The sequence below is a fragment of the Tetrao urogallus genome (genome assembly GCF_951394365.1).
Source record: "Tetrao urogallus genome assembly, chromosome: 14".
Taxonomy (NCBI): Eukaryota; Metazoa; Chordata; class Aves; order Galliformes; family Phasianidae; genus Tetrao; species Tetrao urogallus.
Window position 1 is genome coordinate 17748058 of NC_136827.1, and position 27339 is coordinate 17775396.

Consider the following 27339-nt stretch of genomic DNA (forward strand, 5'->3'; position numbering starts at 1 on the left):
TAGCAGGAAGCTCGCATAGCCCTTTGTTTCAGCTGTCCCAACGCTTTGGTCCCTTGCTGCTGGGATGGGGCATTTGAGGAGTGATGCCTGTGCTGTTGTCCAGCCAAGCTTTGGGGATGAGTCTACTTACCAGGGCATGTCTGACAGGACTGAGGGTGGGGGACTGGGCCAGTGGCGCTTTGCTCTCGGTCTCGGTGTTTGTCTTTGCTCAGGAGGGCAGGTGGTGAACCTCACGAGCCAAAGCCTGCAGATGGGGTTTGCGGAGAAAGAGGTCCTGCAGGCCTTGTGTGGCAGCCACGGAGCTGGAGCGAGGCTGCGTCAGTGTAAAAGCCCAGCAATGCACGGAGGTGTGAAGGTGAGCTGTGGGCTCGAGTACCACAAGAGGGGGTGTGCATGCTGGGGGCTTGGATGCTGCTGTGTGTTTGCAGTGACTGTGGTAGCACTGCTGGGTCAGCTTGAGTGCATGGAACAAGTGTGACATGTCTTCCAGTTGCACGCTGTGTTCTTCCTGTTGTGTTGAGCTCTTGAGCTCCAGCCCTAAGTGAGGATGCAAGCGCTACCGCAGAAGGGATGGTTGAGATTGGAAGTGCAGTGCAAAGGGCTGGAGCCAGCAGGAGCAGGGATGTGATCATCCCCCTGTACTCAGCTCTGGTGAGTCCTCACCTTGAGTGCTGTGCTCAGTTCTGGGTCCCTGACTACAAGACGGACACTGAATCCCGGAGATATTGCCAGAGAAGAGCAGTGAAGCTGTGAGGAGTGTAGAGTACCAGTCTCATGGGGAGTGGCTGGCTGAGAGAACTGGGATTATTTAGCCTGGAGAAGAGGAGGCTCAGGGCAGACCTTATCCCTCTCTACAATGAGCTGAAGAGAGGTCATGTCGAGGTGGGGGTCATCATCTTCTCCCGTGTAAGCAGCGATGGGACTGGGGGGAGCGGCCTCAAGTTGCACGGGGGGAGATTGAGGCTGGATGTTAAGAAACACTTCTCCACAGGAGTGCCCAGGGAGGTGATGGAGTTACTGTCCCTGTAGGCGTTCAGAAACGTTAGTTGTGGCAGTGAGGGACGTGGCTTAGTGAGGAATATTGGTGGTAGGTGGACAGTTGGACTGGATGATCTTGGAGATCTTTTGCAAGCTTGCTAATTCTATGATTCTGTGAAAGGCATTTGGTGGGTGAGCATCAGGCTGCTGGACAGCAGGCAGCTGTTGTCTGTGCAGACAGCCACATCCATGGGGAGTGGAGGCTTTTTCACCTTAACCTTGTCTTTCATGCCTCACGTGCAGTAAGTCCTGTTGTTACAAACAGCATCTTGGGGGCAACCTTGATTTCTGCAGCCCTGAGCTTTGTGGCACGAGAGCTCTCCGCCATGCTTCTCCCTGTGATGTGTGACCATATGGAAGGCCTCGCAGAAGCCTGAGTAGGTGATGGCAGTCGCTCCTCCTTTCCCCAGCTATGCTGGAAATAGCGTGGAACGGGACGGGGCGACATCCCAGCCATGGGTTCCTCTCAGCAGGACTGAGCGGCTGTTCTGATCCTCGTGTTTGAACTTGAGGGTATCTGATGCTAAGTAGAGAAATGAGGGGCTTGTTAATGAAGAAAAAAAGACTGTGTCGCATCTTGTGGTGCAAGATGTTCTCCGAACTGCTGTTAACAGTGCCCAGGATGCTCCCTTTTTGATGGGGAGAGGTTTAGCAGAGATTTCTTAAATGAAAATAGTTTGTCGTGTAATTTCCTTTTCATCGACCTTTCGTGCTGCTACTTGATAAGTTATCTTTGGATTATGAATCAATATTTATTAATGAAGAGAATTGAAGAGAATACGTACCCACCCTGCGCCTTCTTCTGAACCAAGAATCTTCCAAACATCTTTGCACTGTTTCTTTTTGGCCCTGAGATGAAGCTGTGTGGAATATGGGCTTGGATGCATTTTCAGTCAGGTGCAGGACACGTAACGCTCATCTGAGTTGTCATGCTGACAAGAACAGCAGAGTAGCAAATTTTTCAGGGTTGCATGCTTTACTTTACTTTTTTTTTTCCGCCCTCCAGTCATAACCATGGAACCACAGAAGCGTTACCCAGACAGAAGGAGCCTTTGTCACCTGGACTTCCTACAATTGACACAGGCAGTGGAAGTCAGCATCCCAAGCACCCGTGAAACCCCTGCACAGGACTGGTGAGAGTTACCTGGCGCCGTCCTTTGGCAATCTCAGGTCTCTCTGTAAGCTCCCAAGCTGTGTCGTAACTCCTGCCGTGGTGCTGACTCAGCTCTCGCAGTCTTTTGTGTGGGAGAGCTGGAGTTGAACTCCTTCCTGCTTCCTGCCTCTGTCCTCCCTGCTTTGCCCATGGCCCAGTGAGCCTCCATCCTTGTTAGGTGCCTTGAATTACTGAGTTGCTTAAGGATTGGGTGGACCAATTAAATTCTTAGCGATGTCTCTAGATCCACGTGTGCACAAAAGCACGCTCTAATGCAGTCAGTGTAATGGTGAATACATGTCTTGTTTCCTTTAGCCCGTATTTTTAGTTCAGGAGAACAGATTTCTGGAATGATGTGCAGCTTAGCACCAGAATCCCCTTGCTGCCCCCCATTCCAGTCACTCACGAGGGCTTGAGATCCACAGGGAGGAAGTATTGCCGGTAATTACAATCCGTGGTTTTAAAACTGATTTAATCTATGGTGTATGATATCAATAGTCCTGGTGAATGATGTGGTAAGGCATCCCAGGAATTTTAAGCGCCAAGGTTTCTTAGCCTTCCGAATGGCAGTGTTTCTATCTAAGCTGGCAGCCTTTAAACCCACACCCAAACCGAAGCTTGCTCATCTCAGTGGAGGTACCTTAGCTGTATTCTAACGCTGCGTGCAAAATGAGTTTCACGTTCACTAGTCCCTTCTGACTCGCTTCGTGTTCTATTTCCTATTATATAGGAAGAAAAGCTTGATGTCTGTGCCAAGGGAGACGTACACCACACTTGCGCTGCCTGGATGATTTGCAAACTGACATTCTGGGATGTGCTGAAGCATGCCCTCTCAGGTCAGTCTGAGCATATATAGAGTAGACCTGTCTAACAGAACAGGTAATAGACAGTTACAACCCTGCTGTGGGAAATACTCTCTCCTTCTAAGTACCTTTAGAACGTGACTTTCTTCAATTAATTACTCAAATCATTTGCTTTTCCTGAATGATCCTAAGTTCTTTTCTCAGGCTACATCTGTACTCTGCACAGTCCAAGGAGAATCCCTGCCCGCAGATGCAATGACACAGCATGGCTCACAACCTCATTTTTCATTGCTTACTGTTATGGTAGCTGCCATCCATGTCCACCCTGCGTATTCTTAGAGCTCTTCTGGAGTCCATGGGGCAGACTTATGGTTGAACTAAAGGGAATTTTTTCATATTGCTCTAGCTCCAGATGATTATCCCCAGTATCATTATATTTAAAAAAAAAAAAAAAAAAAAAAGGCGTTTTGAAGTAGTGTGATATATATTCTGTGCCTCAGAATGTGGCACGTGTGGCATTTGAGGCCACGAGGACTGCCCAGACAGCATGAGAACGGTAAGAGCAGAGAGCTATAGGTGATGCAGCGCTATTTGTGCCACCCGCAGGAAGCGGTAGCTGGAACAAAATATGGCCAGAAGAGTGATCAGATTGCGTCTCATAAGGAACTATTTCATTAGTTCTAGAACTTTGACAAAATGTATATTCAGGATGATGATCAGCACGGCAGGTGCTGGGACCGTGCCGAAAGAGAAATGGTCTGAAAACGTCGGTGCAATTTGAAATATATCCCCTTCCACAAAGCCCTCAGATGCATGCTGCAACTGCATCCAAAGCAACCCAGAGCCCTGTGCTTGTTGTACCCGGAGCTATCGGTGCCAGGAGTTGCTGCTGTGTTTGCAAGGACGTTGTGTCAGCAGTGTGACGTCAGTGGGGTTGTTTGATGGCAATGAAACAGCTGAATGGTGTACCTCAAGACTAAGAAAAAAGATGGTAGTCGTGACTGTGTGTCTAGGTATTGATAGCTTGACAGAGATATATAGGACTCCAGTGTGGATTTTGCATAGGCCCTGCGCTGCAAGGTACGCTGTTGGGAAGCAATGTCCATCTGCCCGAGGGCAGGAAGGCCCTGCAGAGGGACGGCCTGAGGCCAGTCGTACAAGGCTCCACAGGAGCAAGCGCTGGGTCCTGCGCTGTGGTCATGACAACCGCATGGCGGCTTCTGCAGGATTGGGCTGAGGTAGAATTCCAACCGCCCGCTGATTCTAGAATGTTGGGTGCCGTGTTGGAATCTTCTGGTCCTGTGACACGGTCTTGCCTCCCCACCCTGTCGTCATGGCGGAGCAGCCTGGTGGCCCTTAGTGATGTCACAAGCGGCTGGAATGAGGGGAGGAGCAGTGCGTGCTGCGTCCCTTCATTGGAGCGCTTGAGCTCTGCGTGAGTAGCTCGCTTGTTGCCCTTGTGCAGCGACTGAGTGCCTTCTTTTTCACCCCGTCTTGTGCAGCACCTTGTAGGTAAGCTGAGACAGCGTGGGATGGACGGGTGGGCAGTGAGCTGTTGAAAACTGCTGGCTGGTGGAGCTCGTAGTGTCATACTGCTTACTCTTGTCCATCAGACATAACTTTCACCCAGTACCTGCATTCCCAAGCGATCCACAAAGATGGCATTTTTTCATGGTTTTTCCCTTGTCATCTTTGCTACATTGTGCAAGCTCACAGACCTGTTCCTTCTCTCTCCTCTACCCGCTCCCTTGGTGCAGCTTTCGCTCGTGGAAGAACAGAGCAAAGTGACAAGAAACAGCTGCGAGTTCAAGGAATTGTCTACCTTGTTCTGATCTCCTGCCAGGTACGTGCCACGCTTTGTCCCCCCACGTGGTTGACCAGCACTGCGTCGCACCATGTTTGGTAACACAGCCTCACCCAGCTTTGATGGGACACTGGTCCCGTGTGGGTTTTTTCCCTTCCCCTCCAGCTCTGCCCTCAGAAGGATGCTGTGTGTGGTGCTGTGACCAGCTGGTCTGAAGGAAACCAAACCCTTAGGCAAAGAGTCCTGGGCCCAGTTTGTGCCGAGCTGCACAGTGTGACCCAAGGTCACAAGCACGCACGCTTGGGCTGTGTGAGTGTGCCCGGCAGCTGTAGGGAGCACAGCAGAGATGCAAGCAGAGGAAATCCTTGATGTGCGGGGCTGCAGCAGGTGCCGGTGGTGAGGCTGCTGGGAGCCTGGGCCGGGGAGCAGATGCACCTGCAGCAGTGACTCCTCTCACTGCCCTGCTGCTGCGCTGTCAGAGCGCCCTGGGCGAATGCATCTGCTGCTTTGTGCCAGTCCCCATCTGCTAGCAGAGGGATAGCCGCTTGGTCAAATGCTGCCTAATGGGCTGTCCCATTTGAACGGAGTGAACAGAGTGGTTGCTTCTAGAGCACCTGCCTGTGCCAGAGGATAGCCAAGGGTAGTTCTCCAGTAGTCTCTCCGTACTGTGGTGTGTGAACAGAGAGAATATGAGCGTGTTTCTTTTCATTCCAGCTTGTCGTGCCTGCTGTGATGGGCGTCGCGTGCAGCGAGATCAGCTGTGGGCCTGACATGGCACGGATGGAGGTAGAGTATGGAGCTCTGATTGGTCTTTGTTCCCTGATTTGAGCCAGCAGAGTGAGCTGCAGATGTGCTCTCCTGCTTTTCAAGAGAGAGCGAATCCTTGCGGCTCTATCAGTGTCACTGAAAAGCTGCCTTAAAGGCTTTCTTTCCTTGCTACGGGCATCTAGATGGCCGTGGAAGTCGTAGTACTGACAGAGTCAGATGTGGCGTAACAAACATGCGGGAGCATTTTCCCCATCCTGCCTGGATGTTGTCACCCAAAGACAAAGTGTTGTTCTCATGTTCAGCAAGTTAAAGGAAGCTGGCACTTGTAGTGAGCCAAGGATTGGGTCAGTGGCCCAGCTGCTGTGTCCAGTGACCTCTGGCTGAGGCAGTAGGTGACAGGAAGTGAGCAGACTCTTACGCTCCTCTTTGGGAAGGCAGTAGTGCAAGCGTGGCAAGCTTATAAAACTGCCGGAGCCGTCTTGGTTGCGGTGTTTGTCCTCTTCTGATTTTTTCCCTTGAAATAGCTGCAGAAACAACAAACGCTGTCTGCTCCTGTTTGGCCTCACTGTTGGTTGAACGGCTCACGAGAGCTTGCTTTGTGCTTGCAGTGGCACCGTTTGCACCTTGTGAACTGCAGCTTTGGTTTCCCTCTGAACGCTCTCCTAGCGTCTTAAACAATCGACCTTCCTGGACAAAGAGCGCAGGAAAGGATGGGGCGAAATGGGCACAGCCACCTGTCTGGGCCAGTGCCATTGCTGATTAGTCTGGGTAGAGAGAGATGCATCTTGGCATTGCCTGGCGAGCGCCTGCTGCACACCAGGAAGAGAAACAGCTGTTCTTAGCCTTGCCGTTCCTTCTTGTGTGCCCATGATAAGGACCGAGTGCATTTCCTGCAGCTTTCTCTGCTGACATGCTCCTCGGCCTGAAATCCTCCTCGTTTGCCCTCAGCTCCTCACCATGGCCTGTGCTCTCTGTTTCAGGCTGAGAACAACGGGAAGCCCCTGCTGGTCCATGAGGAGTCATCTCTTAATATCCCAGCTATTGCCGCTGCCCATGTTATTAAGAGATACGTTGCCCAGGCACCGGGTGAACTCTCCTTGGAGGTAAGCAGTTAAAGGTGTTCCTTGTTGTCATGTACAGAAGAGTATAACATGTGAAGCTATCAGGAATATTCTCAGACACCTTCAGAATGTTTGGTGAGGTGAAGCCCGGAAGATTCAGTTCCAGATTAGTCTTGCACTGGGTTGGATGCAGGGAGGAGTTCAGCCATCTCTAAACTATGGCTCTGTTTGGCATTGGAATCTTCTGATCAAACAGATTCTGGCCAGTATTGTAGCCTGGTGTCTGAGCAACAGCAGACCGGTGTATGGGTGGTGTAGGTCTGTTCAGGAAGCCCTGCTAACTTATGTCTACGATTTAATCGGAGCTCTTCTGTCCCCTGCTGCTTTTGAGAACCATTTCCTGCAGAGCAGCTGTATTCCGTGTGTTGTGTAACGTAGTGACGCTTCTGCCTCCCAGTTCAGTTGTACGACTGCAAATGCCTTAAGAGCTGCACTGGTGCAATTGCTCTCAGGCTTGACAATATATGGCAGTGCAGAAGAGTGCAGTCATTTGAGCTGCGCTTTCCCCCCAGCCGTGCTGAAGCTGGGATTGACGTTGCAATCTCTTGCAGGTGGGAGACATCGTGTGCGTCATCGATATGCCGCCTCAGGAGCTGAGCCCCCGCTGGAGAGGCAAGCACGGCTTTCAGGTAGGCACAAGCTTCAGACGAGAGAGCGCAACTTCGGTCGAGGCAGGAATCTCAGCTTAGAGCTGCTCTGCCTGCACAGCATGGCTCCCCATGGAAAATGTGTGACACCCTGTGTTGGTGTCAGAGGACTCTCCCTTTTGCTGTAGGCTTGGGCCAGAGCTGAAAGTTGGTCTTTGTAGCAAACTGTCTCCTCAGTTAACTTAGAAAGAAGAGCCCTCACAACATGCATCAGGTCACGGCCGCTGAACCGCACCTTTGGAAATGCAGCAGCTAGGACACGTGTTTCAGTGTCTCTGAGCACTTGTGCTTGCACCCATGCAGAAGGTGAAGTCAGTGTCTTTTAGGAAGTCGCTGCCTGTCAGCTGAGATGAGGCAGGGTAACAGAGCCTCTGCGTGCGTGCTTGCTGCTGCTGGCTGCAGAACGCTGGGTAGCTCAGAGCTGGGGATGGCAGCTGCATCTCAGTCAGCAAGCAGAAATTTCATAGGCTGTGCTAACTGAGATCTAGCTGCATCAATCTATCATAATGTATAGCTTCTGTATGAAGTCTTTCCCTTTGGGCACGCTTGAGATTTGGGGGCGCATAGCATACTTGTCCCCTCCCTGCTCCGTACGCTGTTTTCTGCAAATGTGGAATGCTTGTTACTTTGAAGCAGGCTATTTTGTGCTGGACAGCCTTCTGGAGCATCCGGCAAGCACGTTCCAAGGAAAAAGTTATGTGGTTTTTGGTTGAAGCGTTCAGGCCTGAGAAATGCTGCACTCAGTATTGCAATTCTCTTTTTGCTCTTGTTACAGGTTGGATTTTTCCCTGGGGAGTGTGTGGAACTCATTAACAACAAAGTTCCCGAGGCTCTCATCAATTCGGTGCCAAAGCCAGGTATGGGTGATACATTTGATGGTGCAGGGAAGCAAAATGAAGTCTTTTTTGGGTGTGTTCCGTGTTTAATACCTCCCTTATCCTTCCCACCTTATCCTCTGTGCTGATGATCCTTCATGCATAGCACGGGGCGTACGGCTGGTGTTGTGTAGGCAGTGAGAATGAGGGAAGGCAAAGGCAGTTCTCCTGCAAGTCAGTACGAGGCTGAGAACAGCCAGCGTCCCTGGTGGACCGACAGAGGTCTGGTTGTGCTAGTGACACGCTTGATCAGAACGTGGCTTTTTGAGAGGATCCTTAATCCCCAAGTTGGGCAAGCTAAGCAAGAGGAGTGCATTAAGCTCCATTGAACGCGCAGAGATTTGGCCCAATCCTCCTGTGTCCTTTATGACTGGACTTGGGAAAATCCTAGAATCCTCGTAGAATCCTGGCTTGGGATGGAAGGGAGCTCAAGGATCATCAAGCTCCAAGCCCCCTGCCTCAAGCTGGGCTGCCAACCAAGCTCCACACTTAATGTGGGAGTGGACCAGGCTGCCCAGGGCCCCCATCCAGTCTGGCCTTGGACTCTTCCAGGGTTGGGGAAAATCCATTTTTGTACGCACTTGCTCATCATGTTCTTCCCATTTTGACGTGCTCTGTAGAATGTGTTGTGCTCGGCCTCGTCCAACGGAGCCAAGCCTAAAATGAACTGGTTTCTTCCTTTTGTTGTGCAGTGCCAAAGAAGCGCGGCAAGCTCCTCACCTTCCTTCGTTCCGTGGTGAAGGCCCGCCCAAAGCAACGGAAAGAGCGGGAGGTGGAGAAGGAAAGGGTGTTTGGCCGTGACCTGGGAGAGCATCTTCTCCACTCTGGTCGTGATGGTAAGGGACAGCCCATTCCTGAGATCTTCCCTGTTTGGGCACCTAAAGATGAAAGGGAGGTGGTATCCAGCAAGGGGCAGGTTGATACCAGTGGAGACACGGGGAATGGGAGTTGACGACTGAAAGATAAACTGAGTAGGTGATGGCTGCAAGGTAAATGCTCCTAAGGGACAAGCACATTTGTATTTGCTTAAAGCAAAGCCTGTAAGCCAATCCCATGGTAGCCTGAAAAGAAAGGAAGCCTTTTGGCCAAAGAGAGTGTCCTGCATCAGTTTCCCAGCTCCTTCCGGGCGTGAGATTTTCCACCTCCATTCCCGTGGGAGCAGTGATGGGACTTGCAATGTCTCCGGCTTCCCCGGAATTACTTTCTCCAGGCTGATTCCTAGGTCCTGGCATTTCTGGAATGCAAAGAACACATCTCTGTCCAGTTTCCTCACCAGCTCCTGCAGAGGTGTCTCTGACAGCTTTCCCCTTCAAGGAAGAACTAAGCAGAAGCCTGGCTGGGCTTAGTGGATGGGATGTGACGGGAGCGCAGCCTGAGCCAGGACTTGAATAAGGAGCTCCAGTAACCGCCGGCACGTGTTCTTTAGTCCCCCAGGTCCTCCAGAGCTGCGCCGAGTTCATCGAGCAGCATGGCGTGGTGCAGGGGATATACCGCCTGTCCGGCGTCGCGTCCAGCGTCCAGAGACTGCGGTAAGAGTGCTGCGACCGACAGACACAGCTGCCAGCAGGGGCACGTGCCCTGTTGCGGGCGCTCAGAGGCCTGCAGGCAATGCCTTAGCACAAAGAAAAGGTCTCCTTTGGGAACATCCCATCCAGCACGGCTGACGTGGTGCTGGTGGCCGAGTGTTTGTGTTCTCCTGTACATCAGGAAGCCCTTCCAACTCTTGATTGCATTGGGTGTGGCTTTTGACTTGCTTTCCTCTTTCTCAACCATTTTCGTGTCCTTCTCTGCAGCCAGGAATTTGAGTCCGAGCAGGTTCCTGAGCTGACCGTCCGCGACGTTCACAGCGCGAGCTCCCTCTGCAAAATGTACTTCAGGGAGCTCCCGAACCCCCTGCTGACCGACCAGCTGTACGACAAGTTCTCGGTAAGCACAAGGCAACGCCTTTCCTTTACCTCTTCCCTGGGCCTCTTGGGAGCTGGCTGCAGCAGTGCCCCAGCTCTGAGGCCCTTCTTCTGTTAGCCCCATGGGGTTTACTCGCATGTCTTTGCCACATCCTGTATCGTGCTGATGCCACTTCAGGTGGGAGGTGGTTATTTCCATATTCACAATGCTTGCAAGAATTCATGTGTTTTGGTTTTTTTCTTTCATTTCTTCAGGTTTTGTTTTGTTTTGTTTTTGTTTTTGTTTTTGTTTTGTTTTGTGGTTTTTTTTTTTTTTTTTTTTTTTTTGCTCTTCCCCAACTATTTCTGGAACGGGAAGGGGATTAATAGCCAAGTCTACTTGGAGATGAATGCCCCCTGTGAGGAGCTGAGCTGCCCAACCAGGCTGTAAACCGCCCCGGTGCTTGGGCTCCTTGGCCTTGGTGGCACCAGCTGCGTGCCGCTATGTTCCCCAGATGCCTCTGGGGAGGCCTAAAATCTTTCTCAGTGCTGACCAGCAGCGCGTTGTCCCCATGGTTCCCGACCCTGCGGCAGGTATCTCGCCTGATTTGTGTCTCAGTCCCTTTCTGCCCTTTTCCAGGATGCTGTTGGTGCCACTACGGAGGAGGAGCGGCTGGTCAGAATGAGGGACGTCATCCAGCAGCTGCCCGCTCCTCACTACAGGTCAGTGCTGCCCTCAGCCTGCTGAGCTCAGCCCTGCTGCACTTCAGAGGGCAATGGTGCAATTCCAGGCTTTGTCTCACGCGATCAACGGGATGCCTGGGTGTGCTGAAACACTGCATGGGGTTAATTGATGGGGTCAGTTCCTGGGCACGGGGGCACGCTTGGTGCAGCTGATGGCTGTGGCTGTGCTGCGCTGGAGCTGGGTGCTGCAGCGTGGCACTTGGTCAAGTTGGATCTACTTCATCTTCAGCATCAGTAGCAGTAATAACAACTAGTGTGAATTGAGGTTTGCTTTGTGAGTCACAGCACAGCATGCTGGCTGGTGCTGAACGTTTGCCGCTCTTGTTTCCCAGGACCCTGGCGTATCTGATGAGACACTTGGCCTGTCTGTCTGCAAACAGCTCTGTCACCAACATGCACGCTAAGAACTTAGCCATTGTGTGGGCTCCAAACCTCTTAAGGTAAACTTCTTTTTCCGTTTCAACAGAACGCTTACATCTGTTCTCCAGTAAAATAAAGCAGTCCTCCCTTCTTCTGCACCACATGTGCTCTTCTCCTGTAAAATCTGCAGTAAGTGGCTGACAGCAGAGCAGGAGCCTGGACTGTTCTCCAACCCCACGGGCACAATTTCTAGCTGAGCATTGCTGCTCTCTTGTTCAGATGGGACTGGTGCGTCCTTGATCAGCCAGGAGAACTTCTTCAGTGGCATCACTGACTGCCCACTGCGGAAGTCTCCGGAGCCCAGTTTGACAGCTTTGGGCTGCAACAGTTCAGACCCGGGAAGCGATCTTGGCTGAATGACTTCTAAAAGCTGCCTTTTCTACAGATCACAGCAGAGCGAGTCTGCCTGCGCCAGCGGGAGAGCTGCCTGCATGGAACTGCAGAGGCAGTCGGCAGTGGTGGAATTCATGATCGACCACACAGACGTCCTCTTCTGCTCCACATCTGGACCTGACATCGCAGGTGGAGCAAGTGAGTGTCTTCCTCCATTAGCTTTATCTTGGTCAGACACCTGGATCAAATGCAGGCCTTCTCCAAGTCCTTTGAAATGCACTTTTCCTGTCGAGGGGACAGCAGACTTCTGGGCTTAGGTTAGAATCTGGCACCCTGTTGCAGGATGCTGAGAATGTGCAAGCCCAAACGTGACAAGAAGAAAACCGTCACCATCATTATGATGTTTTGCAAGCAGGTGAAGCTTGGTGAAAGTGTGGCAGCGAAGCTTTCTGAGTTCACCGTACCCGCTTTCTAGGGTTTTTGTTTGCCTGTTTCAACACAGTGAGCTGCTCTTAATTACGACTGCGTCCTTTGCCATAGACACACCTCTGAGCACATGGTTATTTTGAGCTGCTCTTCTTGCAGTGGCTCAGATAAGCAAATCTGAGAGAAACACAGCAGCTCCCCGGACCTGTGATGGCCGTAGTGCTGCCGCTTTCTGATCCTGGCTCTTACCTGTGGTTTTCCCTTGCAGGGCACAGTTCTCTCTCAGGGCCCAAGTCTGTGCAGGCGTCTTCTCCTGCCACAGAGCTGCTCAGCCTGGAGGAGGCGCAGGCACGGAGGCGAGGCCACAGCAGCTCTCCTGTCGCTGTGACACAGGGCACGGACATAGAGGTGGAAGAAGGCCCCGCAGCTGTACGGGGCAAATTCCACACAGTCATCGACTTTCCATCTGAAAGGTAAAAAGGACTTAGTTTTCTGGCACCTATCATCATTCGGGTGGGTTTTTGTGTTTGTTTCTTTTTCTTCCCATTATTTCTAGTGCCAAAGCTTGCTGAGACCAAATTAAACTGACGGTGCCTGAAGTGTTGCAGTGAATCTCCACTCCCTTTGGACTGTGAGATTCAACTAACACTGAGTTGCCCACCGGGCTCAGTTTAGCCTCACAATGGTGCCGTTCCTTCCTTGTTGGGCAGGCAGTCACGAGCTGCACAAAGCCACACTGACGTCTACCCCGGTCTGTGCTGGCTGTACCTGGAAACGTTGGGGTTTTCCGGACTTCAGGGCCACGTGCCTGAATCCAATTCCAGTTGTCCTCGAAGCAGAGCTGTTGGTCAGACCTGCTGGCACGAGAAACTAGACATGGCAGTGAGATGGGGCCAATGAGCTGTCAGTGTCGGAGTCAGAGATGCTTTTGAAGTTCCACGCACGGCTCACACCATTCCCTGTTTCCTCTCTCCAGACCAAGTCCACCCAGCAGGATGAAGGAATCACCAGCTGGCTGTTGGTGTTCCTGCTTCAGCCTGGGAAAACCATCCTCTGTGGCCAAACGCCAGCCACAGCGCCGTCCCAGGGAGCCCTCAGAGACAGACGTTGTAGTGCTGGCAGGTAAGGGTGCAAATCCAGCTTTCAACGCCTTGCTTTTCAGCAACGTAGAATTCTTGCTGTCAGTGGGCATGTATCTCCTTCTAGCGTTCCAACCCATACCTAACACCTTTAGTTCACCTGTGATCAAGAACCACTTTCGTAATTCAGCTTGTGAAAGTTTGGCACTAACCCCTGTGTATCCTTCCTAGATGAACTGAGCCCTTGTCCACCCAGAAGAGCCGGTGCAAGTAGCGATGCTGGGCTGTGTGCTTCCACCAATGGAGAGCTCTTGGGAAGCACAAATGGCTGCGGATCACATGACAGCCTTCCACGTAACAACAGTGATGGAGAGAGGGAGCTCATCCAAGTTCAAGCCCTTATTGCTCCCAGCTCTACTGAAGATGCTGACCTGAGCCCGCCAGACACCACAGGCACCAGCCTGGACTGTGACCCAGTGCCTCTGCAGTGCAGCCCAGCCCAAGCACAGTCCGAGTGCCCCGACAGCAGCACCTCCATACAGGAGCAGGTCGGCATCATCGAGGAGAAGCAGAGCCTCTTGGAGGGGGACTTAGAATCAGGCCTCCAGTCCCAGGCACCGGGCAGCAGCACTGAGAGCTCTGAGCCACTCTCTCCGTGACCCTTCCATCCAAGAGAGGACGATTCCCATCATTACCCGAACCTCTCATGCCCTCCTGTCTTTTCCTTTAATAATAAAAGCACACTTGTGCTCACTCAACACCTTGACTGCCTGTGGAGTCTTCATTCACGAGGAGTGGGATGAATGCAACAAACAGCAAGGCTCTTCAGCTTGCAATGCTGAGGCTGCAGGGTGCACAAAGCAGAGCTCTGGGTTAGTTCCCATTTTGTCTGGCTTCGGGATGTCTGCAGCTCCCATTTGGTACGGTAGCAAATAATCTCTAGCATCCTGGACACTGCTCGTGATAACCCCAAGCTTCCTGGCGGTGGCTTTGTGATGCCTTTCAGGGCTTTTTGATGCACTGTGATGCCTTGGCTGCTCCCTAACACCTCTCTCCTCCAGCCGTGTCCATTCCTGGCTCCCAACCTCCGAGCTGCCTGCGCAGATCATCTGCAGCCCTGTCATCGTCACACTGCAGAAGAACGAGCTCACCCTGGCCCAGCCTCTCATTGGTCAGCGGCAGCGCTGTTCTGCTCCCACCAGTCTCTCATTGGTCAGTGGCAGCGCTGCCCCCTCCCCCGGTGTCTCCTTGATCCGCGGTAGCTCCGCCGGCTGCGATTGGCTGAGCCGCCACACGCCGGAGCGGTCGTTGGGAGCTGGCTGTTGGAGGCGCAGCAAACCTCGGCGGCAGCCGCTGCTGTCCTGGCAGCAGCGAGGCGGAAGCCACAGAGCGACGGAAGCGAGTGCTGAGGGCAGCTCCGCCGGAGGTGTGCGGGAGAGCGGTCCCGGGACAGGGAGAGGAGCCCTGCGCGGCCCCAAGCAAGGGGAGGTGGCCGAAAAGTGGAGCACGGGAAGTTCCGCCCGTGGATGAGAAGGGAGTTCTTCACGGTGAGGATGGCGCAGCTCTGGAACAGGCTGCCCAGGGAGGCTGTGGCTTCTCCTTGTCTGGAGATATTTCAGACCCGCCTGGACGCCCACCTGCTCAGCCTGCTGTAGTGGAGCCCGTTTTGCAGGGGGTAGGACTCAGTGATCCCTGGAGGTCCTTCCAGGCCCAGTTCTGTGATTCTGTGATTTTAATTCTTGCTTCTTGCAGCAGTACAGCAATGTCACCCTATAACACTCCAGTTTTGCCATTACAGAAAGCAGATGGCACCTATCGACTGGTACAAGATCCAAGCAAAATTAATGAAATAGTTCTCAAGTGACCCCCCTGCTTCCTAACCCCTATACTTTAATGAGTCAAATCCCACACAGGCACAAATGGTTCAGTGTAACAGACCTCAAAGATGCTTTCGGGACCTGCATTTTAGACTCAGAGAGCCGAGATCTTTTTGCCCTTGAATGAGAGGATCCAAAAATGCGACAAAAATAGCAATATAGGTGGATTGCTTTACCCCAAGGGTACATAAAATCGCCTAATTTATTTTTTATTATATTTTATGTATTATATTATTATAGATATTATATATTGTGTTATTATGTGTTATTTTATATACATTATATATTTTATTTTTGTTTTAACTAATTAAGTGCTGGAGAAAGTTTTGGAAAAGTTTCGGGTTGAAGAGGAGGTGAAGCTGTTTCAGTATGTAGATGATTTGCTGATTTGTGGAAAAGAGGAGTCTAAAGTAAAAGAGACTAAGTAAAATTCTGAATTTCTTGGGGAATATGGGCTAGGGCTGTTTGAACTGTAGTATGTGGAATAAGAAGTCAGATACCTTGGGCATGTGATTTCTGAAGGGAAATGGAGAGTTCTGAAAGAATTCAGGGCATTGTGCAGCTTCATTTGCCCAGGACAAAGAGGGAGCAGCAAAAGTTTCTAGGTTTGATTGGATTCTGTATTTTGTGAATAGAAGAATATGTACAAGAAACAAAGATTGTATCTCCAACTATCACAGGGAGAACCCAACATATTAAAATGGACAAAAGAGGGAAAAGAATTAGTAGAAGTATTGAAACAGGACTTAATCACAGCACCTGTGTTAGAACTGCCTGCCTTAAAGGAACCATTTCACCTTTTCATAACTGTCAGTGAAAGAGCTGTTTCAGGCATTCTAACACAAGAATAGGGAGACAAAAGAAAACCTATTCATACTTGTCCAAGGTATTAGACCCTGTATCTCAGGGTTGGCCTGAACGTGCGACTGTGTCCAGGTGCTAGCAGCAACTGCCTTACTGGTAGAAGACAGTATGCGTGTACACTTTGGGAGTGTAAGGAGCAAGTTGTTGACAGTACATCTCCCCCCCCTACCCTTCCACGAAGAGATTGCTCCACATTTTGAGGCATGATGGTTCCAAAAAAAACAACAACAAAAAAAAATAGAGCAGGAATCTGCTCCTCAATCTCTTAAAAAAAGCATAGTGCCAAACTCTCCCCCGTGGAGATGAAATGGGCATGGAATAATTGGTCCAACTTAGAGGGAGTCACGGGTCATATTAAATTCCCTCCACAAGCAAATTTGTATGGGGGAGGAAAAGGGAATATCAATCATTTGTGCAGTTCCAGGAGCTGCTCTTAGTGCTGCCATAGAGATCCGCAATGAACAGCACACGGTAGAAACCCAAATTATAAAGTCCTTGCAGGAATTGGTGACATACCTGCAGTACCAAGTAGAAGATCTTAGGGGACAGAAAAAGAAGAACATTTCAAAAGGCCTCCCTCAGCAAGCCCTCAGAGAACTTGATAGCTGGTACATGACAGGGAGACAGATGCTAGTTCCCCAGGTAGTGACTTTCCTCCAGGAGAAAATCCTGAGGACGTGAGAGCCCAAAAAGACAAGTTGGGAAACCTGTGATTCTTCTCTGCCTTTAGATAGAAACTGGGCGTGCATGGGAAGAGACTGGAAGTGGGTATTCTGATGTTAATATTGACGAGGTTCCCTGTTTGCTATGGAGCCAGCCAAAGTAAGGAAGGATTTTGGTTACACCCTTAGAAAATCAGTATGTGTGGAAAGTGCCATTAACAGAGGGAGGTCAGATCTTGCTGACTGAAAAGGAATCAGAGGGTTATTGGGGACCTGGAATATTTTTCACCACGGGCAACCACTGCCAGTGGTCCCTTACTCCAAGAGCTGCTTATTGGGATGATTACTCCCCAGGACAACTGCTGTTGATTGATTTGCCCCACCGTGGTCCTGTCCCTTTAACCCTCAGGGAGACTCTTCACAAATACTTCTGGAAGCCTCAAGATGAGCAGGAGGAACTGTACAAAATTAACCGTCTGGATTTCACCTCCCTTCTAACTTTGGTTCATTTAGGACCAGGAAGTCTTATTTTTGTTTTGTTTTCTTTTCCAGTTTTGCTTCTTCTAACCTTGGCTCCTTTGGAACCAGGAAGTTCTCTCTTGTTTTCCAGATGCTAACAAATGCTGATACTGTTACTGTACCTCACATGTTCCCTTCTCACTCTGCTCCTTTCTCTGGGATCCCTGTGGTATCATTGGTGTTACTGTTTTGGACAGGAATCTTCTACAGATTAATTTTTGTAATTGCTTATGATGACCTTAACACAGTCACTGGCTGGTCATGGTCCCATGCCCATATTGGCAGTACTGGGCATCTAGTTAGTTTTACTTATGATCCTGTCACTAATTCTGCCACAGCTTTTGTCCTAACAATACACAATGCTTCGGTGCATACCATACACCTAATCATTGTGCTGGGACTGAATCACAATGGAATTTTTTTTTTTTTTTTTTTTTTCCTCCTGCAGAGGAGAAAGAATCACAAATGCTTGTGGAGAAAAAAGACTCAGGGATTTCTTCTTCTTTCTTGCTAGCAGATCTTGATGCTCTCCTCTTCCTGCCAGTGGGCTGCATGTCATGCCATAGTCCTGCAGTCTCCAGAAGTGACCCCATGTGCTACCAAAACAGATCACAGACCTGGATTCAGGCATTCCTCCTTCTCCCACTGCACGAGCTGTCATGGAGCAGCGTGCTCCTCAAATGTGGTCATTTTGTGAGGTTACGCAGTATTTGTGTACTTATGTAAGAACAGAATGTTGTTTCTGCATTAGAACTAAAGCGTGAGTATTTTATGTCATTGTCTCTGCTCCAATCTTGCGTTGTTTGTTTACTACTACTAATTACTACTTAGTACTACTAAGTACTAATAGCTCTTTTTTTGGGAGTGTTTTTATTTCATCAGGAGTCTCTGAGGGTCTCCTTCACTTGCCTGTTAAATGAATTTTCCACATTGGTGCTTGCTCAGTAGGTAGATGGAGTAATGAATCTATGGGTACAAGGACTGCTGCTGTTATCTGTCCAGCCATCTGGAATACCTCTGAGCCTTGAGTTCCAGACAACATAGACATTGCGCTCCTAAACATTACAATAATGCCTTTAGAAATCCAAAACCCTTGACAATGATATCAGTAGGCTCATTATGTTGCAAGACTACTGATTTTTGATGCTGGTCGGACAGGACCTCAGTGATGATAGAAAATTTAAGGAGGAGAATGTAAGCCATTAGCAATAGATAAACATTTAGCTAGCAACAGTTTCTGTTTAGCCTGTATGCCCGTGTACAGTTAAGCATGGGGAAGGTTTGTGAACCAGAAATACTCAGGCAATGAGGAATCAGGGGAAAAGATGAGCATCAAGGTAATAGGGCATGTTCTTTGCTTTGTAATAGGGTTTTGTTTGCTTTTCATACAGTATCATTTCTTACCATTACGCAGTGTTTGTCTTGTCTTGTTTTTCATGTTGCCAATCAACATCTCGTTGGAGCTTGGGTGACCCGAATGCATACAACTAAGTGTTGACCAAGTGTGATGTGAAATGAAGAGGTAGACTCCAAAACAGGCTTCTAGTGAGTGCTGTGTATGACATGGGGTATCTAGAACTACCTCTGTTTCTCCCTGCCCCATGTTGTTCAGTACCAGATGTGAAGGTTTCTTCTTTCCTTCTAGGATTGGAGACTCCACTATCAGATGGCGTTGGCCTTTCAAGCCTCCCGGGGTTGTAGCGCTGGATGCGCCCTGATCCTTGGAAAGGGGAACTGATTCCTTCACCATTACCTGATGGTGACGTCTACTTATCTTGTGTCCAGTGAGTGGTGGTGGAAAAACTGCGGCTCTCCCGAGCGGTGCAAGGACTCTACTGAGGCTCATTGTGTTTATAGTAGAAAACTACAGCCATAGATGGATGCCAATATCCACTCCTTACTCTGTCTGGCAAGCTGTGTTGATCTCTGAAGTTGCTCCCACACTTGTAGAAGTTCTTTGGGCTCGGCATCAGTTGTCTCTTGCACTCACGTGGCTTTCACCAGGTATTCTTCCTTTTCCCCCATCTTTAGAGCTCCCAAGTACTGATATGATGTCTGTGCCTTCTGTCGCTCCCACCAAACATGGGTTTGTTCTTTTTGGGTTCAATATCATTTCTTGACATTATGCAATGTTTCTCATTTTTCTTGTATTTCATGTTGCCAATGTACTCCTAGTTGGAGCTGCAGTGAGCCCAAATGCTGACTGCTCTGCTTTGACCAAATGAGATGCAAAAAAAAGAGGTAGGTTGCAAAACAGGCTTCTAGTGCGTGCCATGTATGACTTGGGGTTTCCAGAGTTAACTTCTTCTCTTTCTCCTTTTCCAGTTCCCTTTCCAGTTCCCTTTGATTTTTCCCCCTTTTTATAATTTATTTTCATTTCCTAATCCACTTTCTAATTCTAATGCTTTTCTTTTTTCCAATTCCTTTTCCAATTCCTTTTCCAATTCCTTTTCCAATTCCTTTTCCAATTCCTTTTCCAATTCCTTTTCCAATTCCTTTTCCAATTCCTTTTCCAATTCCTTTTCCAATTCCTTTTCCAATTCCTTTTCCAATTCCTTTTCCAATTCCTTTTCCAATTCCTTTTCCAAATAGTTTTTTTTCTTTTTTACCTTTTTCTTTTTTCTCCTTTTTCTTTTCTCTCCTTGTTTTTTTATTTCCTTTTCTTTCTCTTTCTAATTTGTTTTCTTAAGACTTTTTCAAATCCTTTTTTGTTTTGAAATTTTTCTATTTCTTTCTAATTCTTTCTTTTTCTTTTGATAATTCTGTTTCCAATTCTGTTTGTTTCCAGTTGTTTTTCTTTTTCTTCATGCTCCTTTTCTTAGTCATATTCCTTTCCGTATTTTATTTTCTTCAACATATTACAATTCTCATTCCAATTCTTTTTCCTTTATCAATTATTTTTCCATTCCCTTTTCTAAATCCTTCTCTCTTTCTGAATCTGTTTCTTCTTTCCTGTTTCTAATTGTGAGAATCTTTTGTTTTTTTGGCTCAAAGCTTGCTTCCTGAGGTTTTTCTTGTGATAAGACTCTGATTGATTTGTTAAGGAGGCAAGTGATGGGTGCTAACCGTGTGACAATTGACATCACTGGGAACATTTGAAAGCCCCTTCCTCCAGAGCTGCTTGCCTCTGGAAGTGAGTGCTCAGGAGTGTTTATGGGCAGAAGATCTGGCCTGTGACTAAACAGCTCCAGCTAGATATGGGAAAATTGGGGAATGATACCACCATGTTCTGTGAGAAACAGTATGCAGATGGGCATCCCTGCTCCCTCTTATCTGCTGGCAAGGCCCGGAAGATGGGAACAAAGGAGTTTCTCCTGAGATCCCAGAGCCAGAAGCTGCCGCTCCAAGGAGAGTTGACTCAACCACTTTGGATTTGAGCTGTCACTCCAAAGACAGCTGACTCGACCACTTTGAAACTATTGAAAAGGGGCCGTCATCGCCATGGTCATGGTCATCGTTCTCATCGTTCTCCTCATCGTCATCAACAGAACAATGCCTGATGACCCACCACTACTGAAGATCAAAGACCGAACTACGAACCACGCTGGATCCATGGTGGTGACTGTCTCCCTCTTGCTTCCTATAAAGACTCCTTGCTTCTTCTTTTCTATCTTTCCTATTGCCCTCCTTCCCTTCCCCATCACCCTAATTCATAATAATGTCCGTCCTCCCCTTCCCCATTTCCCTAATTACGATTTGTAATAAATTGATCGGACCAACATTTGAACCGTTGTTTCTTAATCTCACGCCGGGTATATAGATAATAAAAGAACCTCCTCTCCCTCCTATAAATTGGAGCCCTTTTTCTATTTCATTTTTTTTCTTTTTTGAATCCCAATTCTTTTTCAAATTGTAGTTCTTGTGTTCCCTTTCTGGATCATTTTCTATTTTTTTTCCTAATTCTTTGTCTAATTCGAACTATTTGTCTAATTCTTTTTCTATTTTTTTCTTTTTCTCATTCTTTTTCTTTTTCCAATTCCTTTTTTTTCCCTTTTCCATTTTTCATTCTAATTTTAATTCTTCTTTTTTTAAAAAAAATACTTTCTGGTCTTTCTAATACTTTTTGTTTTCTAATTTTCATTTTCCTTTTCTAATGATTTCTCTAATTCTTTTTCTAATTCTTTTTCTGCTCCTTGTTTTTTCTTTTTCTTTTTCTAATTCTAATTCTTTTTCCAAGCCTTTTTTGTGGTCCTTTTCCCAGTCTAAGTCTTTCTTTTTTCTATTTCAATTTTTTTCTAACTCCAACTCTTTTTCTAATTGTAGTACTTTTTGTTTTCCCTGATCCATGTCCTTTTCATTTTTCTGTTTCAGTTTTTTCTTTTACATTTTCCATTTTTTCTAATTTTTTAAATTATTTTTCTAATTCATTTTCTATTTTTTTCTGTTCTTTTTGATTGTTTCTTTTTTTTCTAGATTCTAAATATTTTTCTACTTTTCATTGTAAATCTTGATATCTTTCTATTTTTTCTTTATATTTTTCCTTTTTCTAATTCATTTTATTTTTCTCAATCTTTTTCCAGCTCTTTTTCTGTTTCCAGGTTTTTCTTTTTGCAGTTTTTTCCTTTTCCAATTATCGTTCTAGTTCTTCTCCTTTTTCTTTATCCATTGGTTTTTCTTTTTCTAATTCCTTTTCATATTCTTTCTCTTGCTCTAGTGCTTTTGTTTCCTTTCTCTTCTTTTTCATTTTCCAATTCTTTTTCCAGGCCTGTTTCCATTTCCAGTTCTCTTTCCAATTTTTCATCTATTTTTTTTTCCAATTTTTCTTTTCTCAATTCCTTTTTATACAATTCCTTTTCTTTTTCCAATTCCTTTTCTTTTCATTTTCTTTTCCATATTCTTGTTTTTCTCTAATTCTTTTTCTAATTCTTCTTCTATTTTTTCTAATTATTCTCTTTTTTCTTATTATTTTTCATTGTTCTATTTCTAGTTCTTTTTCTAGACTTTTTTCTCACTCTTTTTCATTTTCCTTTATTTTTTTACTTTCTACTTCTAGTTCCTTTTCCAATTCTTTTCTAATATTTTTTTCTAATTCTTTCTCATTTCCCATTTTTTTTCCAGTTCCGTATCTTTTTCTTTTTCCAATTCTCATTCTAGTCCTAATTCATGTTCGTTTTTTCTTTTCCTAATTGTTTTTCTTTCATTTTCTAATTCTAATTATTTTCTTTCTTTTCTATTCCGAATTACTTTTATATTTTCTTCCCCTTTTTCTTCTCCCCTTTTCTTGTTTCTTTTGTTTCTTACTCTTTTTCTAATTCTTTTTGTCTTATTTCCTAATTCTTTTTCTAATTCGTTTTCTTTTTCGTATTCTTTTTCTAATTCTTGATTTTTTTTCCTTTTCTAATATTTTTTTCCCTAATTGGTTTTCTTTTTCCTTTTTATTTTTGTAATTCTTTTTCTAATTCCAGTTCTTTTTCCTCTGCCTTTTCCAATTCTTCTTCTAGTTCTATTTCCAATTCGTTTTCTATTTATTTTCCTAATTCCAATTATTTTGTCTTTTTCCTCATCTTTTTCCTATCCTCATTGTAATTCAAATTCTTTTTTCTTTTTCTAACAATTTTCCTTTTAATAATTCTAGTTATTTCCTGTTCCTTTTTTATTTCCTTTCATTATTCTTTTTCTATTTCTTTTTCTACATCTTTCTTTTCTCCTTTCCTTTTCCCTTTTTTCATTTTTATTCCCCTTTTTTCATTTCTATTTTCCTTTTTTTTTTTTTTTTTTCCCAATTTCCTTTTCCTTTTTCTTTTCATTTTCATCTTCTGTGAACCTGAAGTACTCAAGCAATGAGAAACCAGGGGAGGAGAAAGTATGAGTTGGATAATAGATCATGAGCGATGTCCCACTGATTCAGATTTCAGTGTTCCTGAAGAAAATACTACCAGTCTACGAGAGCCTTATCCAGCTGGGCTGCATTGCCAGATTCCAAACCTGAATGAACCAAAGGACCCCCACCTTTCCAGGGTATGAGCTTGCAATTAAATATCATCTACACATGGATACACATCCTAAGGCAGTGAAACTCTGTCGAAGTTCACTGAGTTGGCTTGAGCAATAGTGGGAGAATGTGTACACTCCTGTGGGAGTCAGCTAAAGGTATATCATATCCCCTCCTGTGTGAAAGCAGACTTTTCTTTATCCTCTTCCTGCAAGGAAACTGTAAAGAGCATTTTTTATGCTGAAAACTGCCATCCAAATAAGCTCCAAAGCCCATTTCACATCATACTCCAGACCCAAACCATCAATATTTCACACTAAACTCCAGGTTCACGTCCTTGCTAATTCACCCCAAATTGAGTTCCCAAAACCTCATTATTTCATTCCAAATATCAGCCCCAACAATCCCTGATGTCACTCCCCAGGGATGCTCCAGCATCACTCCCCCAGCATTACTCCTTCATATCACCCCCCTTTCATCCCAACATCACCCACCAGTGCCAAACCAACAATGTCACCCTGGAGTCACTTCCTGATGTCACCCCTCACCATCACCACAATATCCACCCTCAGCATCACTCCAACACTGTCACCCCAATGCTCTCACCCTAGGACCAGTCATTCACGTTAAGTCCCTGTGGTACTCCAACATCACTCCCAATGATGTCACCCTATCGTGCTACTCCCTAACATCTATGCTATTGATACCCCAACATCACTCCAACATAACCACAGCGTCACTCCCTCCAGGTGTCACTCTAAAATTTTAGATAATTCCATTAAGTGGGAAGCAGAATCTCCCTAAGCAAGTGTGCTATTACTATCTGACCATTGAGAGATAGCAAGCCACCGAAAAGGAGAGAGAAGAAACGTGCCAGCAGTGGATTTGATCAGCATCACCAGCAGGGCATCCCCTGCTTCAAAGTGCACTTCTACTCTTTCTCCCACTTTCATTCTCCCCAGGGTCTGCAGGGTTTGTTCCACTTGCATGCTGTACGTATATGGCCAGTGCATGATACAGAGCTCTACAATCAAAGAATTTTAGGATGCTATAATCACAAAATAAACATGACAGTTAGGTAAAGCAGACTACGACAACAAAAGAGAATAAACAGAAGGCTTACCCCTATCCTAGGCTCACTCACAAAACTCCAGCAGAGCAGATCTCCAACAAAGATCCTTCCCCCCCGGCAGCCAGTTCTTAAATAGCTCTAGGAGGAGGCAGCCAGGCTCCACCCCTTCTGGCAGCACAGGTGAATTGAATTGCCTTCACCTGTGCTCCTCTGGCTGCCTCATGGCTCGCCTCAGGTGATCAATCAGAGGTTCAGGCCGTGACTCAGCAGTTCCCATACAAGAGCCCAGCTGGAACATCAGCTTGCAAAACAAGTCTTCGCAAGAACAAGACCAAATACCAGGGATAGCTCTCTCTACAAAACATTTGCAGCCACAGCCACAAATGTCAACTCCCTTAAAACTGCCAAAATACCTTATTCAATTCCAGAATCATTCTTCAGTCAGGGGCCGTTAGGTCCCCAATATAACACCCCAACAACATCACCATCCAGTGTCCACTCCCTGATGTCTCCCACCCTTCCTCCCCAAAAAGCCCCAACATCACCCATGCCACTACAATGGCACTTCAGAATCACTCTCCAGTGTCACCCCAATGTCACTTCCAGAGTCGTGCCAACAATGTCACCCCCCAACATCACACTAAGTCACCCCAGTGTCTCCATCGAGTATCTCTCTCCATCTCTGATTCCCCCCCCCCCCCCCCCCCCCACGATACCCCAGCATCACCCCCCAGCGTCACTCTCCAGGCTCAGTCCACAAGTTCACACCAGTGTCATCCCAGCATCACTCCATGGCATCACCCCAACTTGCTTGCCAAGTAAGCAAGGTTTGGGACAGCAGCTCCTAGCGGGGCTGTATAAGCTTTCAGACACTGATAATCGATTGTTAATCACCACCTTCCATCTGGTTTCCAAACCAGATGACAACGAGTTATGTGGGGAGTCTGTTCTGGAAACGATTTGTCTTTTCTCCAAACCTGCTATGAGTTCAGAAATCCCACATCGTGCTGCAGCAGAAATGGGGTATAGTGGTATGTTACCGACCCCTGATTCAGGGAGCACAGGGGCTGCATAAAGTGCACACGCTGCAGCCTCCCTATTTCTTTGGAGTCTGGGATTGAAACTTGACACAAAAGGCCACACACTGCCATACAGGCAGGTGCCAGGTTCACCCACTGATTATGTCAAATCCTGAATTGTTTTCACAATGGGCTTTAATTACAAAGAAAGTAGGCGACACGTTTCTCACTGGAGAGCCACAAGCTGTCCCCACTAGTTCGGCAAACAGCGCTCGCTCCGATCACACCGGTGATCTCAACTCTGCCATCCAGGCTGCACACACAGCTTTTCAGCATCTTGCTGTATCAGTACTGAAATTTGTGCTCCCCTATCTATTAGAAATTTTACTGAATGCTTTTGAGGACAGACTTCAATCAAAATATGCATGCCATTGTTGCTCATCCTTTGATCAAACTCCCCTTGCCGGACAAGCAGATCCAATCACCTGCTTGTAATTAGTCTTTTTTTTTTGTTGTTTACAGTCTGAAGCAGTGATTGAGCACCTGGTGAGGGGTGTGGCCAGCCCTGTCAGCACAGGTGGAAGCAATTTACCTGTGGGACCGGATAGGGCTGAGCTTGGCTCCACCCCTCCCTGCCCATATTTAAGGGCTGGGAACAGCAAGGGCAGCATTCTGCTTGGGAGCTGCCTCCTTGGGAGCGTGGGGAGTGAGTTCTGCTCTTTGGAATGGGGTGAGTGATTGATGCTTTATTGCAGGGCTCTGGTCTTTCTGTTTTTGGGGATCCTGACTGCTTTTAAGGGCGGAAAGCTGTAAGGGTAGCATCTCTGCATGGAGACTGCTTCCTTTGGGGTGTGGGCTGTTTGTTTTTGGAATGGGGTCATTTTTTTTTTTTTTTTTTTTTTTTTGTTTTTTTAATTGCTGGATTGTAATTTCACTTTCTGGGGGGCTCCTGACCACATTTAAGGTCTGTCAGCAGAAAGAGCAGCAACTGCACCTGGAGACTGCTTCCTTTAGAGTGTGGGGTGAACCCTTGAAACAGGGTGAGTGATTCTTTATTGCAGGGCTGCAATATCTTGTTTTTGGGAGGATCCTGACCCCACTTAGGGGCTGGTAGCCTTTAAGGTGGTATCCGTCTTTAGAGACTGTTTCCTTGGGAGTGTGGGGTGAGGTCTGGTCCTTGAGAAAGGATGAGTGATTCCTTCTTATTTTAGGGCTGTGACCTTTCCCTTTTGGTTTTTGGGGCATCTTGACCACATTTAAGTGCTGACAGATGTAAGGGTAATGTTGATCTCTGGAGACTGTCTCCTGTGGAGCAGGGGTGAGTTTTGGCCTTTGAGAAGGGTGTAAGTGGTTTCTTCTTCATTTCAGGGCTGCAATCTCCTTTTTTTTAAAATTTATTTATTTATTTAGTGTTTTTTTTTTTTTTAAATTTTTTTAGTATCCTGAGCACTTTTAAGGGGTGGAAGCCATAAGGGCAGCATCTGTACCTGGAGACTACTTCCTTGGCAGTATCGGCTGAGTGTTCATCTTTGGAATGGGGTAACTTATTCTTTCTTTATTTCAGGGCTGTTATGCACTGCTTCCAACCATGCAGAGTTGTTTAAGGGCATTCTGTGCGCCCTTAGGTGTAATAAATCTTCATCTTTATAGAAAGCCAAGGATTGTCCTCTTCTGGACTGCTGTACTCAGCATCACCCCAGATATCTCCATCCTAATTGTCTGGAGATGCTGTTAGTTTCCTAATCTGTATGACACCCAATTCCTCTTCCTCCCACCCCCCTGACCTGCATTCAATAGCTCTGCAGCTCTGGTTCCCAACAGCGTGATGAAGTGAAGCCCCTGGTCTGCTGAATACTGGGACTGGCCCAGAGAGGCTCTGTGACGGATGTGGATTATCCCAGCTGGAGTACCTGGTACCATTGGTGGTGATCTCGTCCAACTGCCTCACAACGTACAGGAACATCCACAGCCAGATCAGGTTGCCCGGAGGCTGACCCAGCCTCACCTTGGAAGGGACAGGGCATCCATCACATGTCTGGGTAACCTGTTCCACTGTGTCACCACCCTCACTGTACAAGATTTTCTTTATATCTAGGCTAAATCTTTCCTTGTTCTTCCCTTCAAGTATTGAAAGGCTGTTACCAGATCACCTCAGAGCCTTCACTTCTCCAGGCTGAGCAGCTCCAGCTCTCTCTCCTTATAGGAAAGGCATTCCATCCCTCAGTTCATATTTGTGGCTGTTCTCTGGATGTGCTCCAACAGCTCCACGTCTGTCCTGCACTGCAGACATTCACATCCAG